This window comes from Typopeltis vanoorti, chromosome 3, assembly GCF_054136105.1.
Source record: "Typopeltis vanoorti isolate ZY-2024b chromosome 3, IOZ_Tvanoo_1.0, whole genome shotgun sequence".
NCBI lineage: Eukaryota > Metazoa > Arthropoda > Arachnida > Uropygi > Thelyphonidae > Typopeltis > Typopeltis vanoorti.
Window position 1 is genome coordinate 130,522,654 of NC_143551.1, and position 19,924 is coordinate 130,542,577.

A 19,924-nucleotide genomic window follows, 5' to 3' on the forward strand; every position below is an offset into this window, starting at 1 on the left:
GTAAGACAAAGAAATGGGAGAGGGGGTAAGAAGAAGAGGCACCTACTTTTGGTACTTCTCGACTTGCTTTATGGTCTCTGTAAGAGGTAGGTAGCACCAACATTATTTTCTCTTAGTTTATTTTGTCTTTTCTTAAAGTCAATGACTAGAGGAACTTTTTTCTGAGGTATTTTATGTATTTTGCCTGAACTACTATTTCAGACAAAATATACAGATGTTAGATTTCATGACAAGATGACACCCGCTGTAATTTATTTATTTTTCTTCCTTAATTTTGTTTAAGCTTATTCTAAATTGGCTTTTTGCAAATTTTAAAGGTTACAATATCAACTGGCTTTCCTCTTCTAACTGCACAAATCAGGCAGTTAGAAGCGATGCTAAGACATCTGTTATCATCAATAAACTTACACAAATCATTCATATGCCTATCTAATACAGATAACCTTTGTTATTAATGGTCTCTTTATTACTAGTGGCACTTCTAAGTACACTGTGAATGCTATGTCCTTCAGGTAATTCCCACCATAATCTAGCACTGATCTCTTCCTCAGCAGAGCAACATCACAGGCCACCATGCCCATAAGTATGGAATTATTAAAAAAACCAAGTGGGATTATCTTTACAATTTCTATGCCTCATTCCCTTGATCAGGATACTGTTTCCAATCTTCTAATCCAAAACATATGTATATGTACTTATTGTGTCGGTGAAATAACTTCAGTAGAATGTAAACATTACTTCCCTATTCCGCTCTCCACTGCTAACTTCTTACTAAGCACTGGTTCTACAAAAGTGCGCTAGCTGCACAATGAAGAATCAAGTATACCTTAATTCAATCTCATCCAATTAACCATTTTTCTTTACTGCTTATACCAAAGTACAAAATAGTTGTAAGAAAACTATCAACTCAATCAAAACAGATTCTGAAGGAGCTTCTTGTTCCTATTACGGATTTTAGGCCAAGTGGCCTGTTCCAGTCTCGTGCCATCTGCTATTGAACGATGCACGAGGGACATCCAAAAAGTAAGTTCTGTTTTTAAATATTTTCACTGCAGCACTGTGATCGCAATGGTGCACATGAGTGCTGAATATGTTGATTTGTTAGCAAGGCGTTGTGTGCCATTTTCAGACATTCTTGCAGTGTGTAGGCTTCTTGCTGTGTTTATAATGCCTAAGAAAATTGAATTGCCCACCACATGTGAAATTAGGTCAGTTATCCATTTCTTAAATGCAAGGAACATTAAAGCAGCTGAAATTAATCGGCAAATTATTGAAGTTTATGGAGAACACGAGTGATTCAATGGTATGAAGATGGATAAGATGTCTGGGAATAATTCCATCATCCCCCATATACCAAATGGACCTTCCTGACCCCACACCAAGTGACTTTCACCTGTTCAAACATTTGAAATCTTTCCTTGGTGGCTAGCGGTTTCAAGACGACGACAAGGTCAAAGAAACAGTCAATATTTGGTTTGCATCACAGGTGGCAAAAGTCTACAACTCTTGGTGCCCCGTTACGATAAGTGCCTGAACAATGGCAGAAATTATGTAGAACAGTAGTGAAAGATCATCATCAAATTCCTGACATGCACCCTCAAGGGGATGTACAGGATATGATAGTACTACATGAAAAATTTACATCATTACTAACTTCCTATCTACAATTTTCCTCCAAATCAGTCTATTACTTGTCAAGACTCCAATATTATCATTATCAGATCTTATATTTCTATCGTCTAAGGCACATTGTACTGTATCAATCCACCTATATCTTGGTCTTCCACTGGATCGTTTTCCTGCCAACCTGGAAGAGAACACTAGTTTTGCTAATCTTTCCTTGCCCATTCTGTTTAAGTGACCATACCACCTGAGATTAGCTCTGCTAACGCACTCCTGGATGCCGACAATGTCAGTTCTTTCCAAATATCCTCATTTTTAATATGATATTGTCATTGATGCCATCTGTTCACGCCTCTAATCTTTCTCAGGACTCTCATATCTGTGGTTTCTAGTCTTTGGTCAAGTGTTTTACTTCTGACCCAGCTCTCAGATCCATAAGTTAAAACTGGTTTGAACACTGTCTTGTATACAGCTAATTTAGTGTTCTGACTAATTTCTCTCTTATTCCATATGAATTTATTCAACTGACTTCCTACCATACCAGCTTTGTTGATTCTCCTGTCTATTTCCATATTTAATTTACCATCTCCACTAAAAATTGTGCCTAAATAGCTGAAATGTTTTACTTGTTCCAGAGGTTCCCCATTCACAACACAGTTGACATTTTCAACAATTCTACCTATTTTCATTGTCTTTTTGATGCTGACCTTCATACCATATCTATTACAACAGTTATTCAATTTAGTCAGGGAACCTTGCAAACTTGTAGCAGATTTATTCAGAAGTATAACATTGTCTACGTAAAGCAAAGAGCTGACATTAACATCTCCAATTCCGATATCATGTTTAATACCACTTTCCTTCATAATGTGATCCATATAGATAATGAATAACATAAGGGATAATGTACATCCTTGTCTCACACCAGATTCAACATTAAACCATCTTCCTGTACATCCATCAATTCTAACTGCTAACTTACAACTCAAATACAGACTAAATATTGGTTGATAAAATGTCCCATTGACACCATATAACTAACTGTAGTGTATTGAATAGCTTCTCTCTTGGCACCTTGGCATATGCCTTTTCCAGATCAACAAAATTTAAATACAGATCTCTGTTATATTCCCATGCTTTCTTGACTATTTGTCATAAAGTGAAGATCTGATCCTGACAGCCTCTATTTGTCCTGAATCCAGCTTGTTCTTCACCAAGCTTTTCTTCCACAATTCTTCTCAACCGTTTTTCAAGTATACTGGCATAAATCTTGCCTAACACACTCAGTAGGGAAATACCTCTGTAATTCTAACATTCAGTTTTATTTCCCTTTTTATATATGGGCACTATTAGAGCTCTACTCCAATCATTGGGAATTCGTCCCTCTGTCCAGGCTTTCTGAACTATGCAGTGCAGCTACTGCAAGACTTTTATACCACCAAAATACTTCAGTATTTCTGGTCGAATATCATCTACTCCTGCTGCCATTCCACATTTCAAGCCTTTGATGGCTTTTTCTACTTCAAGTATGGATATGTATTCCTGACTGTATGCCTGTTGAGTGTTTTTTTACCACTGTGCCATCACTGCTTGTTTTGTTTATCAATTTTTCAAAGTAATTACTCCATACTTCAAGGATATCTTTTTTTTCTTCTGTTTTGATGTCACCTTTATCATCTCTAACTCCTTTTACAGCACTCTTTCCTCCATTTCTAAGCTTCTTCAACAACCTCCAGAATATCTTACTGCCTTCTTGATATTTATTTTCTATGTTCTTGCAAACGTCCTCCTATGACTTTTGTTTAGCTAGTTTTACACAATGTTTCGCTTTCTTACATTTGTCTCTGTATTCTCTAAGAGAAAAAGCTGACTTATTTGCCAGGAACTTTTGATATGATTTCTTCTTTTCCTTCACTGCCTCTTTAACTTCCTGTGTCCACCATGGAGTCCTGATTTTTCTATCCTTGCAGACAACCTCACCACATGCCTCTCTGGCTGAATCAATCAGGGTTTCCTTCAAGGCTTGCCACTGAATCTCCAAGGTTTGGTTCCTGTTCTCAAACTCTTTCATTTTTTCTTCAATAATCTTTGTGTATGTTAGTCTACAGTTCACATTTGACAGCTGCTCAACTTTTATTCGCTTTAAAACTTTCTTACGTGTTATTCTTTTCAATATGAAATTCAATTTTATCCTGCTCAAGACTAAACAGTGATTGCTTCCAATTTCAAATCCTCTGTACACTCTGGTGTCCTGCACCAGGGAGAAAACATCACTATCAACAATAACATAGTCAATGAGACTTTTCTTATTCCTTGCCTCTTCTCTCCATGTGAATATATGCATATTTTTATGTTGGAACATGGTGTTAGTAATAACCAGTCCAGGTCCTGAGCAGAAATCCAACAGGTATTTGCCATTATTATCAGCTTTGCTCTTTTCTCCAAATTTTCCCACAATATTTTTGTATATCTGACAATCATTTCCTACTCTGCTATTCAGATCCCCAACAAGGACCAACTTTTCCTTTTTTCATTGTGTCAGTTGCTTTTTCTAAAGCATCAAAAAATTCCTCCACTTCTATCTTAGTAGAACCTTCTGTGGGACCATAGGCATAAATAAGTCTCATTGTCCAGTTCCCCATTCTCATATTTGCCCACATCACTCTACTTGAGACTGCCTGCCATTCAAGAAGATTAGCCTTGTATTTTGTGTTAAATACTATGGCTACTCCTTCTTTTCCTTGATTGTCATTGCCTGAATATAACATTTTGTATTTATTGCTCAGAAAGATCGCACCAGTTTTTATCTTTTTTGTTTCAGTCACCCCTATTATGTTGATCTGGTACTTATCTAATTCCTCAGCTAGCTCCATGACTTTTCGCTGTTTGCCCTTGTTCCCTGGCAAAAACAACAGGGGGGCTTGTTTAACCGGGCAACACCCCAGCCAGCATGAAATTTTATCATGTTGTACCATCATTTTTTATTTTGGTTTAACCAATAAGAATACGATTTGGTCCACTAAATCCCAAATTGCCAGCCCATCCACGTTCGTTCAGTATCCAGGTAGATACCCAACAGGGTGCACCACGAGAAGGTGAGGATTGGACATTAGGTCAGAAGCCCTGGTCGGTTCTCCGCATTCCTTTACAGGCTATGTGGAGGTCTCCTCTCAGTTATACAGCTTTGACCCTTAAGCACCCCTTAAGATGTCAACTTTAATTTCCAATGAATTTTTTTTTGTAAGTATATTTTTGTTTCCCTGACAGCCCATCGAAACTTACTTTCTGGATGTCCCTCGTAGATGTTCTAACCATTTTTGTTTATATTTACTTATATAGTAATCTACTGGTTTTATAATCAGGGATTGTAAAATTTCTTCATTTGCTTTATGGTCCCATTTGGCACATCTAGCTGTTTTTCTGAAAAATTTCATTTCTGCTGTTTAAATCTGTTTTTCATCCCCTTTTTAAGGTCCATATTTCACTTCCATATAATAAAATAAGTTAAATCAGGACATTATATTCATATGCCTATCTAATACAGATAACCTTTGTTACTAGTGGTCCCTTTATTACTAGTGACACTTCTAAGTACACTGTGAATGCTATGTCCTTTAGGAAATTAACACCATAACCTAGCACTGATCTCCTCCTCGGCAGAGCAACATCAACATTGCGTAATTCTGGCATGTTTTTGTACGAGGGATGGCTTAAATATATTGTTTATTATGCTGTTCACTTTTTAAAAATATAATATTTTATTATCTAGATATTTTTTATCTTCATATTATTATTATTCAGACCTCCATGGAGTCAAAAGACTCTTGTGAAAGGTCCTTCCTAAGAACATAAATTCTGTCAAGACTCATCGAGGGGAGGTCCCCCCCTAAGAAACACAAAGTCTATCATACCACTCGTTAAACTCAGTGACCGTTCTCGCTCTCACCACTCCATCAGGTAATGCATTCCAAGGTTCAACCACCCTCCACGCAAAGAAACCACTCCTCAATCTCTTGCTCACAGTTTCCTTTCTTAACGTCCAGAGATGGCCTCATTTCATCACTCCTTCCCGCTGTTCAACCAAATGAAAGAACTCCCCCAGTGTCAACCCTGTAACCACCTCGCAACAGTTTTAAAGTCTCAATCATATTACCTCTCCTTCTTCTATCCACCAAACTCTGCAGTCCACATTCCCTCAGCCGATCCTCATAACTATCTTTGTACAGTCCTGAAACCATCTTTGTCATCCGTCTTTGTATCCTTTCCACAGTTAATTTATCCCCTTCAAATCCTGGGAACCAAATCTGAGAATAATAGACCAAGTGTGGTCTGATCAGAGACTTATACAACGGAATGATAACCCTCTTATCTCTGCAGGTCAGTGTCCTTCTCATAATTGCAGCAATCCTCTGTGTTACCTTCACCATCTTTGAAATATGTCCCCTAAACTTCAGGTTTCTATCAATCATCAACCCCAGATCTCTTGTCTCCCGTACTTCCTCCAGTATAACTCCTCCCATAGAGTATGCAACATCCCATCGATGTTTCACAAACCTCAAGACCTTACATTTTGCTGCATTAAACTGACACCTCCCATTCATATGCCCATCTATCTAACTTATTCAAATCCTCTTGCAGGGCTACCACATCTGCACTATTACTAATAATCCTTCCCAGCTTCGCATCATCCGCAAACAACTGAATATCCCCTTGCAATCCATTGGCAATGTCATTGATATAAAGGTTAAACAGTATAAGTCCTAGTACTGAGCCCTGTGGGATCCCACTTGTAACCCTCTGCCTCCTTGAAACTGCTCCACATATACAACTCTCTGATACCTATCGGACAGTCAATCCTGAATCCAGCTGACCAATCTGACATCCAGACTCATGTGTTGCAACTTAATTATCAGCTTATCATGCGGCACCCTGTCAAATGCCTTTGCTAAGTCTAAGAAAATTGCAGTATATGCCTTTCCCTCATCTAATGTTCTTGTAACTTTATTATAAAATGCTAGTATATTGCTAAAACAAGAGCGCCCTTTCACAAATCCATGTTGACTCTCACAGATAACATTACCCTCATCTGCCCGATGCTGTATACGGTCCCTCACTACTTGCTCCAAGATCTTAACAACTACTGATGACACACAAACTGGCCTATAATTAGACACTTCCAGTCTGTTACCACCCTTATGCAATGGCACTATCTTATCTTCCTTCCATTCCATGGGCACCTTTGCCGAAGCCAGACTTTCATTGAAAAGCCAGGTTAAAGGCACTGTCAGTTCCCTAGCACATTCTCTCGAAACTCGTGGTGAAATACCATCCAGTCCCAAAGCTTTACTGACATCCAGAGTACTCAGTATCTGAAACGCACTCTCCTCCTGTACCTCTAAACCTCAATAGGTGAATAGAATCAAATACTTGGTGGGATGTTGTTATTATAGACCAGGTAATGTGAATGGCAGTGATAGTGAAATGTATAGTCAAATTAGTCCAGAGTTGGGTTGATAACAATGATATTATCTTTGACGGACAGCATGGATTTGCTAAAGCGAGGTCATGTTTTAGTAATCTACTTACTTATTACAATAAAGTGAACTGCTTCCTTGGACAGAGAAGAAGGATACACAGTAATATACTTGGATTTTGCAAAGGCTTTTGATAGAATACCTCATGATAGGTTGACAGTCAAACTGGAGCAGATGGGGTTGGATATTAGATTGGTGCATTGGATTGGAGACTGGCTATCTGATTGGTATCAACAAGTTGTGTATGGGGGAGCGATATCCAGGAAAAGGAAAGTCACTGGTGGAGTGCCTCAGGGGTCTGTTTTAGGTCCATTACTGTTTAACTTGTATATTAATGGTATAGGTGAAGATTTGGATGGAGATATTCAGTTGTTTGCAGATGATGCAAAGTTGGGACGAACCATGAAGTGTAGTGAAGATGTTGTGGCCTTACAGGAAGACTTGAATAGATTGAGTGATTGGGCATGGAAATGTGAATTCAATGTTGCAAAATGTAAGGTTTTAAAATTTTGAAAACAAAGATGGGATGCAGAATTTATGCTTTGTGAGAATATATTGTTGGAAGTAGAGGAAATAAGAGATCTGGGGGTGATAGTGGATAAGGATCTAAACTTTAGGGGACACATAGCCAAAATTGTGAAGATAACACAAAGGCTTCTGGGAATGATGCGGAGGACACTGACACGTAGAAGTAGGGAGATTCTTGTTCCGTTGTATAAGGCTTTGATTAGGCCACACATGGACTTTGAAAGTTTATTTTTCACTTGGTTAGAGTATAATAAATTTAGTTTAATCCAAGTGTGAGCAAACAAAGTTTGCACCTGAAAGAAGTATCTTCAGGACTGGGTTAAGGTGGTACAACACCAGGGAAACTCATTGCAAAGGTGGAGCAAGCTACCAATACTCCTGTCTCAGTATCTCCTATAATGCAAAACACATCTCCTTGCGGCTATGTCTAATGTTATGCATTAAGGGAAGGGCTACTACCCAGACTAGTTTCGACCTTTATTGAGGTCTCTTCAGTGGGAGCCAGGCCCAAGTGGAGATATCAGGCAGAAGCATTAGCAGGTCATCTCTACCTATAGGAATTGCCAATTGGTGTGCCACCCTTTTAATAATTTACTCTGGATTTAGAGAAAGATGTTGAAAGTTTATTTTTCACTTGGTTAGAGTATAATAAATTTAGTTTAATCCTTTATCCAAGTGTGAGCAAACAAAGTTTGCGCCTGAAAGTATCTTCAGGACTGGGTTAAGGTGGTACAACACCAGCAAGGAGATGTGTTTTGCATTATAGGAGATACTGAGATAGGAGTGTTGGTACCTTACTCCACCTTTGCAACGAGTTGCTCTGGTGTTGTACCACCTTAACCCAGTCCTGAAGATACTTTCAGGCGCAAACTTTGTTTGCTCACACTTGGATAAAGGATTAAACTAAATTTATTACACACATGGACTATTGTGCCCAGATTTGGTCACCGGGTTTTCAGAAGGATGAAGAGATGTTGGAAAGGGTCCAAAGGAGACTGACCAAGGTAGTTTCTGACCTCTGGAATGTCGAATATGAGGAAAGATTGAGAACATGTAATTTGCAGAGTCTGGTGGACAGGAGGAAGAGGGGAGATATGATAGAAACCTATAAGTTGGTAAGAGGTTGTTATAGGATCAATGCTGGAGAAGTTTTACAGAGAATAGTGGGAGATCAGGGGAGAACCAGAGGTCATCCCTGGAAACTATATAAAGAGGGTGTGAGTAGGGGAGTGAGAGGCAGGTTTTTCGTGCAGAGTTGTGAACGATTGGAATGCCTTGCCTGAGAATGTGGTGTCTGCAAAGAGTTTGAATGTATTTAAAACACGGTATGATGAATTGTGCGTGTGATAAAAGGACCGCCCAGATGAGTCTTTGACTCCATGAGATCTTGGGGTGGTAATAATAATAATAATAATCTTCCATCAGACAAATCCTGAAGATGGGCTCCGAGCTTCCTGAACTTGCAACTATACACCCAGTATCTCAGGAAGAGGTACAGGTAGCCTTAAAACTCACCAAGAATGGCAAGGCTGGAGGAGTGGATGGTATCCTCCCCGTGTTTCTAAAACATCTCAGGGGGAGATAAAATTATGACTAAAATTATGATCGGAAAACTACCAAATCTGTGGCAGGAAGCCAAAATAATTGCCGAAATAATTGCCGTGTCCAAACCAGGGAAAGATCCAAATGATGTCAAAAATCTACGCCCTATCTCCTTACTTGCTCCGCCTTTAAGCTCATTGAAAGAATTCTCCTTAAAAGAATTTCACCACTCATTGAAAGAGCATCCCCAATTGAACAAGCTGGCTTCAGACCGGGAAGAAGTTGCTGTGATCAGGTCCTGGCCCTGACAACACAGATTGAAACAGGCTTCCAGAAGAAACTTAAATCCAGAGCCACTTTCATTGACCTAACATCAGCTGATGACACAGTCTGGATCAGGGGCCTCCTTCTAAAGCTAGGAAATATTATAAGGCACAAAAAAACTTTCCAGCTTTTTGAATCCATTCTCTCCAACAGAAAGATATTGGTCCATATTGGCGGAAAAAAGAGCAGGCCCAGATTCCTTCACAACGGTCTCCCACAGGGCTATGTGTTATCCCCTTTACTCTTGACATCTACATGTATGACTTACCACATACCAGCTCAAGCAAGTATATGTACACTGATGACCTAGTGATCATACATCAATCTACCCCCTTTGCCAAACTGGAATCAACCTTGAACACAGACCTGAACATCCTGGAAGAGTACTTCAAGTAGTGGTATTTGAAGCCAAATCCAAAATCCAATAAAAACTGTGTCCACAGTATTTCACCTGAACAATGCAGAGACGAATCATCACTTCAACCTTTCTTTCTGTGGAAAAACGGTAGAACAATGGTGGAGGGCTAGTGCAGACGACCTCTTGTTCCAGCAAGGGGTCGTCTGCACTAGCCCTCGCATTCTCTGCAGCAGAATACTGTGCCCCTGTCTGGGAAAGAAGTGCACAGACTAACATTATAGACACCCAGCTAAACTCTACCATGCACACAATTAGTGGGACAGTGAATATCACCCCCCCCCTCCCCTCTCCTGGCTGCCTGTCCTATCTAACATTGCTCCACCAAACATATGGAAAAGACAAGTCTCAATTAAAGAATTTAATAAAGCAATGAGCAACCCACTCCTTCCCCTGCACCAGACTCTCATAAATCCACCTAGTCTTCACCTAAAATCTAGAAAGCCTTTCTGATCCATGGACGAACTCTCTTCAGCTGCCCTGCCATCAACACCTGACATGTGGAAAGAATACTGGTCCAACAATCTTCCAACAAACAGCTTCCTGGTAAAAGATTACTGTGCTCTTCAGCCTGGTTTTGCTCTTCCTAGGAAGATTTGGTCATCAATCAACAAGATCAGAACTAACCAGGGCAGATATGGCTACCTACCATTTATGTAGCAGGTAGCCGCATCTGCTACCTATTGATTGATGTAGGATCACAATAAAGGTGGCTGTTAGACCACACTTATTGTGATTGTTCTCCTGCGGCTCAGATAATATTGTGAACAGCTGCCCAAGGCATCAATTTCACGGTGGTGGCCTACAGAACATCCACAAGGTGATGGATGAGGCCTTGGATTGGCTTTCCAGACTGGACATTGGCCTGTAGCTGTTCTGTATTCCTTTTGCCATAAGAATAAAATAAATAAACTGGACAATGAAATCCATCTCCCACCTAAAGATATTTGCAAACCTCTGTGACCATAGTGGGATTCAAATCTCCAACCAACAGGCTATGAAGATCTCAAGCCAGCTGATACAGTGATAGTGATATTATGAAACTTCAAAGCCATTTAACAGCCTGTCACATGAACTTCAAGATTGTGCACAGATTTGGTCATCTGGGTTCCTTGGGGATCAGGTGGTGGTGGTATGGTGGAGAGGATTCAGAAATGAATGACCAAGTTGGTAACAGGTCTGTGGAATGCTGCCTGTAAGGATAGGTTGAAGATGTGTGAGTTGCAAAGTTTAGATGATAGAGAGGAAAAAAAAAAAAGAAAAAAAAAGGAGACAAGACAGAAACCTGTAAGCTATTAAAAGGGTTTTATAAGATAGATACAAAAGAAATTTTTCAATACATGACAAATAATGAGAGAACTTGGAGTCACCCATGGAAATTGTGCAAGAGTGTGGTTAGCAAGGTTCATTCCACTCATTCTTCATGCAGAAAATCTAGTGTGCATACTAGATTTTCTGCATGGAGAATGGTGAGTAGAATGAACTGCTAGAATTAGTTGTGAGTGCCCTAACAATGAATAAGTTTAAGGAGTGGTGTGAAAGGTATTGTGTGTATAAAGGTTATTGTGGATCTTTTGCAGCGAGTCTTTGGACTCAGTAGAGATACCTGTATAATAATAATGTCCAATCTGCACCTTCTTGTAGCATATTCCATTAGTAGAGAGTTAGCTGGATACTGAATGAACAAAGATGGGCCAACAATTAAGGATTTAGCTGGATAAACTGTGAATACAATTTGACTTAAACCAAAATACAAACTGACAGCACAGCATGGTGGAATTTTGATGAATTTCCAGACCCCATGGAGATAACCATATAATAATAACTTAATGCACAAGCTGAACAAAATGAGAATAGTCACTGACAGATTAAACACCTTGGAGAAATGGCTCTCTAAATGATACCAGCGAGTTGTGTATGGTGGTCAAGGGGATGGGGGGGGTGAAAGGGAAGAATGGCAACCGGTAGTGTTCCCTGGGCAGCTATTTGAGGTTAAACTTACTTGCTCAAGATATAATTTGTGGGATTGCAGATTTATTATTATTATTATTATTATCTTAAAACCCCATGGAGTCAAAGAATCATCTAGGAGGTTCCTCTGTCATATACACACAGCTCATCATACCTTGCCTTAAACACATTCAAATTCTCTGCAAATACCACACTCTCAGGAAATGCATTCCAATAATTCACAACTCTTCATGCAAAAAACCTGCTTCTGATTCCCTTGCTTCTTATACGGATCACATCCTTCTTATACAGATTGCAGGGATGACCTCTTGTTCTCTCCCGATCTCCCACCATTTTATGAAAAAAAAACCTTCACTGTTAATCCTATAGCAACCCCTTACCAACTTGTGCATCTCTATCACATCACCTCCTGTGCACAGAAGTCCATGTGTGGCTTAATCAAAGCCTTATATAATGGAACAAGAATCTCATTACTTCTACAAGTCAGTGTCCTGTCCTCTGCCTCATTCCCAGAATTCGTTGTGTTATCCTCACAATTTTGGCAATGTGTCCTCTACATTTTAGATCCTTATCCACCATCATTTCAAGAACTCTTATTTCCTCCACCTCCAACAATATATCCCAACCAAGTGTAAATTCTATTTCCCATCTTTGTTTCACAAATTTTAAAACATTATATTTTGCAACATTGAACTGGCATCCCCACTCCCATGTCCATTCACTCAATCTATTCAAGTCTTCTTGTAAGGCCAGAACATCTGCTCTACTCCTGCAGATGATCATAGTTCATCCAAACTATGATCATCTGCAAACAACTGAATATCCCCATCCAAATCTTCCCCAATATCATTAACCTTATCGTTAAGATTAAATAACCTACTTAGCAATGGTCCTGAAACAAACCCCAGAGACACACCACTGCTACCCCATACACATTGGCTATCTGGAGGGAGGGGGGGGCTGAAAATTTCTGATAAACACCTAGAATAAAAATTATACTAAAGCAACTGATATAACCACAAGAAAGAACATATCTTAAAACCCTTTAACACCTATGTTTCATCAAATTATAATAATTTGTTCTTTTTCTTTCAGGATATATAAGAAGAAATTCAAAATTATCAAAACTTTTCAGCACACACACCCTCATAAAACTCACATTAAACAATATATCAATGCAAATGTCAACTCCCTGGCACATTCCTTCAAAATACATTGTGATATATCAAGTCCCACAGGCCTTATTAACATATTTGCTCAATTCCCCATCCTGCTTGCTTACAGTCAGTCTCTTCTCCTTATCATCCATTGCACTCAACCTCTCCATGATGTCTAGTGCTGTTTCACTCCATTAAACTTTTATCGTGAGTCTTCATGATGTCACATTCACAAGAATGATAGACCTTTATGAACTGATCATTAAATATCTCAACTATATATCCTTTGAAGCAGTTTTTCTTATACCATTTTCTCCAATCAATGTCATCCTTCCATAATCATTCTTTTTTTTTTTTTTTTTTTGGCTATATATCGAAAGGACTCCCTAGGATTTTTTGGCTTCATTAGCTAACTGCCGCTCATATTGTACTTTTGCTATCATTACCAACTGAGTCACCCTCTTTGCCTGTTCTCTGTAATCCTCATGAAACATGATTACCACTCATCTTATGTTGCCTCTATAATGCCCTTTTCCTCTGTACCGCATACTTAATCTCTTCATTCATCCATTTCAGACCTACCTTATTTAACCTTCAAACCCTTGGAATACATTTAGACACTGCTTCTACCAGATAGTTCTTGAATATCAACTAAACTGCATTGATCTGTTTTCCAGCCAACTCCTTATTCCATGCCACACCTGCAAGTGATCTCCTGAGCTTCTCATAATCACCAGCCTTGTAGTTCCACATATACCCTTTCCTCACACTGCTGGCAACCACCCAGGTAATCACTTTTCACTGTCAATCTCACTAAATGGAGGGCGAATTGATATCCCAGCATGCCCTCTGTTACATAATACTTAAGGTAGTTGTCTCTCAAAATCTCTAGAAACTCATCCCAGTCTATATTGCCATAATCACAAATAATGATAATCCCTTTTCTTATTTGCTTGGCTAATTTGATTATACATTTCATGGTCACCACCATCCACATTACCAGGTCTATAGCAACATTCAACTAATCAATCAAATGTTGCCATTTTTATGGTTCTTATCATCTCCATTTTGTGTGTATTCATTAAACCAGTGCTTCCCCAACTTATGGATGTAAAGGCCCCCTTGGAAAAATTAAAATATTTCACCACCCCCATCGAAAAAAAAAAAATCTTAATACAGACATATATTATGATAATATTTATTGTATTTATATTCAATACAAAACATACACAGCGAATATTGCAAAAATAAAATGCAAATATTACATTTTTAGCATCTTACATATGCATTTGACATGGCATACTTAGTCTTAAAACATTTTAAATTTGTTTTCATTATTTCATGGTCCCCCTATTTGTTTTTATTATTTCACGCCCACCCCAACAAAACTAACAGCCCCCAGTTTGGGAAGCGTTCCATTAAACCATTTCCTTCCACTTGCTCTGGGCAGTCTGTTCAATATTCATTTTGCATCATTCAGGTTTTATTCACTTAACTAGTTTTATAATAAATTTAGCTTAATCCTTTATCCAAGTGTAAGCAAACAAAGTTTGCGCCTGAAAATATCTTCAGGACTGAAGTAAGGTAGTGCAACACCAGGAAACTCCGAGCAAAGGTGCACCAAGCCCTCATTACTCCTTGTCTCAGTATCTACCATAATGCAAAGCTCATCTCCTTGTAGACATGTATACTGCTATGCATTAAGGGAGGACTAACTACCCAGACTGGTTTCAATCTTTATTGAGGTTTCGTCAGTGGGAGACAGACCCAAACGTGGAGATACTAAGGCAGAAGCAATAGGAAAGGTCATATTTACCTGGAGTTGTCAAGGGTGTACCACCTTATTATTGAATTACTCTGGATTTAGAGAAAGATGTTGAAAGTTTATTTTCACTTGGTTAGACTATAATAAATTTAGTTTAATCCTTGAAAAGCCGGTCTGTGTAGTGGCTCTCCCTTAATGCATAGCAGTGTACATGTCTGCAAGGAGATGTGCTTTGCATTATGGTAGATAGTGAGACAAGGAGTGATGAGAGATTGGTCCATCTTTGCTCAGAGTTGCACTACCTTACATCAGTCCTGAAGATATTTTCAGGCACAAACTTTGTTTGCTTGCACTTGGATAAAGGATTAATCTAAATTTATTATAGTCTAATCAAGTGAAAAATAAACTTCCAACATCTTTCTCTAAATCCAGAGTAATTCAATTATAAGGTGGTACACCTGTTGGCAACTCCTATAGGTAGATATGACCTCTCCAATTGCTTCTGCCTTAATATCTCCACATTTGGGTCTGCTTCCCACTGACGAGGGGTATTTGAGAGGCTCTGCTTGGAGTAGGTTTTTGCCTTTTGCCTGTCTCTGAGTAGGGCCACTGCTGAGATTATGGCTCTGTCTGGTGGTGGGGTGAGCCTGCCACTGGGTAGAGCCAATGCTGAGAAGTTCTTCTTGGTGACCGGGTGGGCCTGTCACTGAGTGGAATAACGCTGAGTTGGGCGATCTTTCGGGATCATCTAATTTTTAAAGAGGTCTTTACTTAAATACACTTCAATAAAGGTTGAAACCGGTCTGGGTAGTGGCCCTCCCTTAATGCATAGCAGTATATATATATGTCTGCAAGGAGATGTGCTTTGCATTATGGTAGATATTGAGACAAGGAGTGATGAGAACTTGATCCACCTTTGCTTGGAGTTTCCTGGTGTTGCACTACCTTACCTCAGTCCTGAAGATATTTTCAGGTGCAAACTTTGTTTGCTTACACTTGGATAAAGGATTAAACTAAATTTATTATAGTCTAACCAAGTGAAAAATAAACTTCCAACAATTAGTTTTATCTAATTATATATAAGTAAACCAATTATTTATATAATCAATTTTTTGCTTCAGTTGCTATTTTTAAGTAAATGTTTTTAATGTTATGGAGTTGTTGGGTTGATATTTTGTTGCATGTTGTTGTTTTTTTTTAAAGGGAATATGTGAAGTAGTCCACTGTGCACATATATGATATTTTTGGACTTAACTATGAGATTTGATAAAACTAGAAGATCGGGATATCTAGACAACTAGTGGCATTCTGGAGGTTTTTATTCTTGGCCTACTACCAGCAATTCATTTGTAAATGCTATTTAACAAATGGTAGGACAAATCTGGCTTGTTTTTATGTGGCTAAGTATACAAGTTTTGTACTCTGAAGTAAGGTTCTGCACTTCAGAAATGAGATTCTGAATCAAGGGTGGTAATTGACAAAAGAAGTTTTTCAAGGACACGGTAACAATTGTGAAGAGGACAGTGAGAAGAGATGAGAGCTGTACTACTATACCAGGCTTTTATAAGGGCCCACTGGGTATATGCACAAATATGGTCTTCTGGTTTCTACAGTCATGAAAAATCTCTGCAGAGTAATAGCAATTGAGCAGAAGTAAAAGACTGGAATATTAGTTATGAGGAAAGAATGAGGGAATGTAAATGGCAGGGTTTGATAAATGAGCAGTGGGAAGTAATATGACAGAGAAATTTAAATTAGTAAGGTGATTTTACAAGGTTAAGGGGGAGGAAAGAGAGAAGAATAACAGACTGCAAGTTGTATAATAGTTGCAGGCAAGGTAATAAGTGTTTTTACACAGCCTTATGTGTGAGTGGAATGTATTGCCAAAAGGAATGTATTGAAAATATCAGAAGTGTAAATCACAATAGGAAAGAGATGATACAGGTCCAAGGAGATTGGCTGCAATGAATCTATGGAGATCTAGCAATAACAACAAGTGCCAACTTTTGTGTATTTAGTGCCCACCCCTATAACAATGCTTCATTGGCAGCTTATGTTACATTAATTCTGTACTGTTTTCTAAAATTTTCTTACTGTATATCATGACATAGACACACTATGAAATTGTAAGTGGAGGTTTCTGTGGTTTAGAAGTTCATAAGGCATATTCCAGTAATTGGACCACATTTTTTTTTTTTTTATGCTGAAAGTGCAATAAAGAAATAAAACCCGACAAGTTTTGTAAGTCATTTGACTTACATCTTCAGGGGTAAAAGGTAACTGAAAGTTAAAACAACAAAAAAGAAATTAATAGTTCATACTATACAGTTGTAGCCATCTGACTGTTTATAAAATTAAAAAATCAGAATGCAGATTCAAAGCAGTGCTAAGTTTAAACAATGCTGGATGATGCCATGTTCTGTTGTTCACAATCATAATGTCCAAGGTCTGACTGAGGTATATTTTTTATCAAAGCTGACCAAACTTGGTATAGAATTTAGCCTTGGTTTATGTTGCATTGTGTTGGAATTCTAAACATGTTTGCAGCTTCTTTAAATTTCCTTATGTAACAGTTTTTTTCTATATAAGACATGTTTGTTTTCTGCCAGAGTACATTGTGGCCGGTGAAAGTGGTATGGAAAGCTAGACCTGATTTGTGTTCTCTTCTGTTTTGTACATCCTTTTGGTGTTGGTTCATGTGTATTTCCTCAGATCTTCCTGTCTGTCCTACATAACAGATGCCGCAAGAACAATAAATTTTAGAAACTTTATAAATTTTATACTATTAAATGTCTATGGTTACTGCCTGTTTTTTTTTGTTTTGTTTTTTTCCCATTTTATGGCCTAGTCCATCTCTTCCTTGTAATAAGTACACTTTCCTATTAGCAGCACATTCATGTTTGAATGCATGGATATTTCAGCATTTCTTGTTATGGGAAAAAGTATCATTTATTTAATTAACTGTGCAAAATGGTAACATTATCTATTCCAGTTTAAAGTATTTTCACTGAATCATTGCACCACACTGTTTATCTGATTTATGTTACCAGTGCATCATTGTGTTATTTACATCAGTAATTATGGAGAGAATTTGCACTGATTGAGTTTGTGGCAGTACCCCTTGCATGTATACACATATTTAATATTTGCTTTTGAAATTTGGAACATTGAGTCCCATTGATCAACTTCATTAATTTTGTTTGTTTTGAATTTACATGAAACCTAAAATGGCATGCATTTGCAAAAAAAAAAATAGAAAAGTTTTACCAAGAAGTCATATGAAGACAAGTTCATTCCGAGTTAATTTTGAAAACTTTAACTGTACAAAGTTCCCTATAACAGTTAATTCTCTTTCATTTATGCTGATACATTCAATAGGTAAAGTTACAATAATACTTAAAAAAGTTTTATGACACATGCAGTACAGTGATCAAAATGAACATGAATATTAAATAAAGATAAGCCACTTCATCATGGCTACCTCAAATAAACAGGTCATCTCTTCTGGGTAGCATCAATCCCTATATGGGCATAGAAGTTTGTGAATATCTTCAAGTGCAAGATGAATTTCATCCCAATGTAAGTCCACCCTGCTTATTAGAGGCCCTACATGGATTGAAAAATTTAAATTTTCAAGTTTAGTGTGTAAGAGTTTATAAATTATCTAACCCCTTTGATCATTCACGGCACTAATGTATCCGTTAATGGTTTATAATTATTAAAGGATTTTATAGGATCGATACTGATGACCAGTGCAGGAAGGGAGAAAACGAGGGGCCATCCTTGGAGATTGTGTAAGAGTGTGGTTAACGTCTCCCACGATGATTCTTTTGACTCCATCGAGAAACCGTTATAATAATAATAATAACCTTTCACGGGTGGAATTCACAGGATAAAATAATATATATATATATATATATAAACTTTGTACACTATTTCCAAAAGATCTGACTGATGTTGTTGTGTGTATTTTAATTGAAAGCCCAAATAATGAAGTTCGCACAATTCCGTGTAATGTATCGCTCTAAAGGATATATTCCAAAAGATCTACCACAATGAATTTCTGTTTTTACTTTACATACAGGCAGATTTCCAGTAAACTATAAAAGTTTTCAAGACATCCTCGGATCACAAAAAAAAAAGCTCGTACAATTATATTTCTCATAAAGGCCAGCTCTAGTATCTCAACGGGTCCAAGTTCACGTTTTATAATGTACATCACTATTCATTACGGTTTACAAATAACTGCGTAACACTAATTCCCTTTATCACGATGGTCCGTTCAACGAAATTTTAGACATATTTAAGTTGTGTGTGGCAATTAGTTAAACCTTGTACAATAATTACCAGTGCGACACCAATAATTTTATCAACAGATGTCTATAATAATAATAACAATCATAGCAAATACGATGCATTCATTTAATTTTTTCAATAATCATAAGAAAATAAAAACCATATGATTTATCCATTAACTCTTACCTGAAACGATGGTTTGTTATGAAATGGTGTCACGATTCATATACCATTTAATATTCCTGATTTCAAATTCTATTCTTTATCAAAATGTTTAACGAATTCCGTAAAGCCAAGTAATCCATCTGTTAACAAAATGTTCGCGCAATTTCTGCAATGTAGCAAACCTAGTAACATTACATAATGATTCATTGTTAACTGATTAACAAAACAGTTACAATTTCACTATTTTTACCTTTAGTCACTTAATAGTATCGCAACATACATCATGCATGATAACCGTACTGAGCTCAGCCATACGCGAAATTTAGACGTGACTATCAGTTCCCGTAAAACATCAAGTAAAGAACATGACACACAATTGATACTCTTCAAAATGCAGTAATACAATTCCCAATGGCTTTGCATATCACATTATTATTGAAAACAGAAAAAATATGATTTCCTGAAATACGAGACAACATTATTTAATTATAATATATACAAACATTATATATACTAATATTATAATATTATTCATTAATTCTATTTTGTACAAATTAGTTGTAGTAATAATAGTAATTGTGCTTCCTCGCAGCAATTTATCGAA

The 19,924-nt window shown here is 37.7% G+C and overlaps 1 protein-coding gene across 9 annotated transcripts in view; it reads right to left on the reverse strand.

Moving 5' to 3' along the window:
* The window catches only part of LOC150108568 (peptidyl-glycine alpha-amidating monooxygenase B-like), a 521,418-nt gene extending 501,715 nt beyond the window's left edge, over nt 1-19,703 (reverse strand). For all 9 annotated transcript variants that reach the window (XM_090390860.1, XM_090390858.1, XM_090390856.1 and 6 more), the window contains exon 1: nt 19,342-19,703. The gene's annotated coding sequence lies outside the window, so the exon portion shown is untranslated. The remainder of the gene's footprint in view (nt 1-19,341) is intronic.
* Nucleotides 19,704-19,924: the final 221 nt, after the last annotated feature.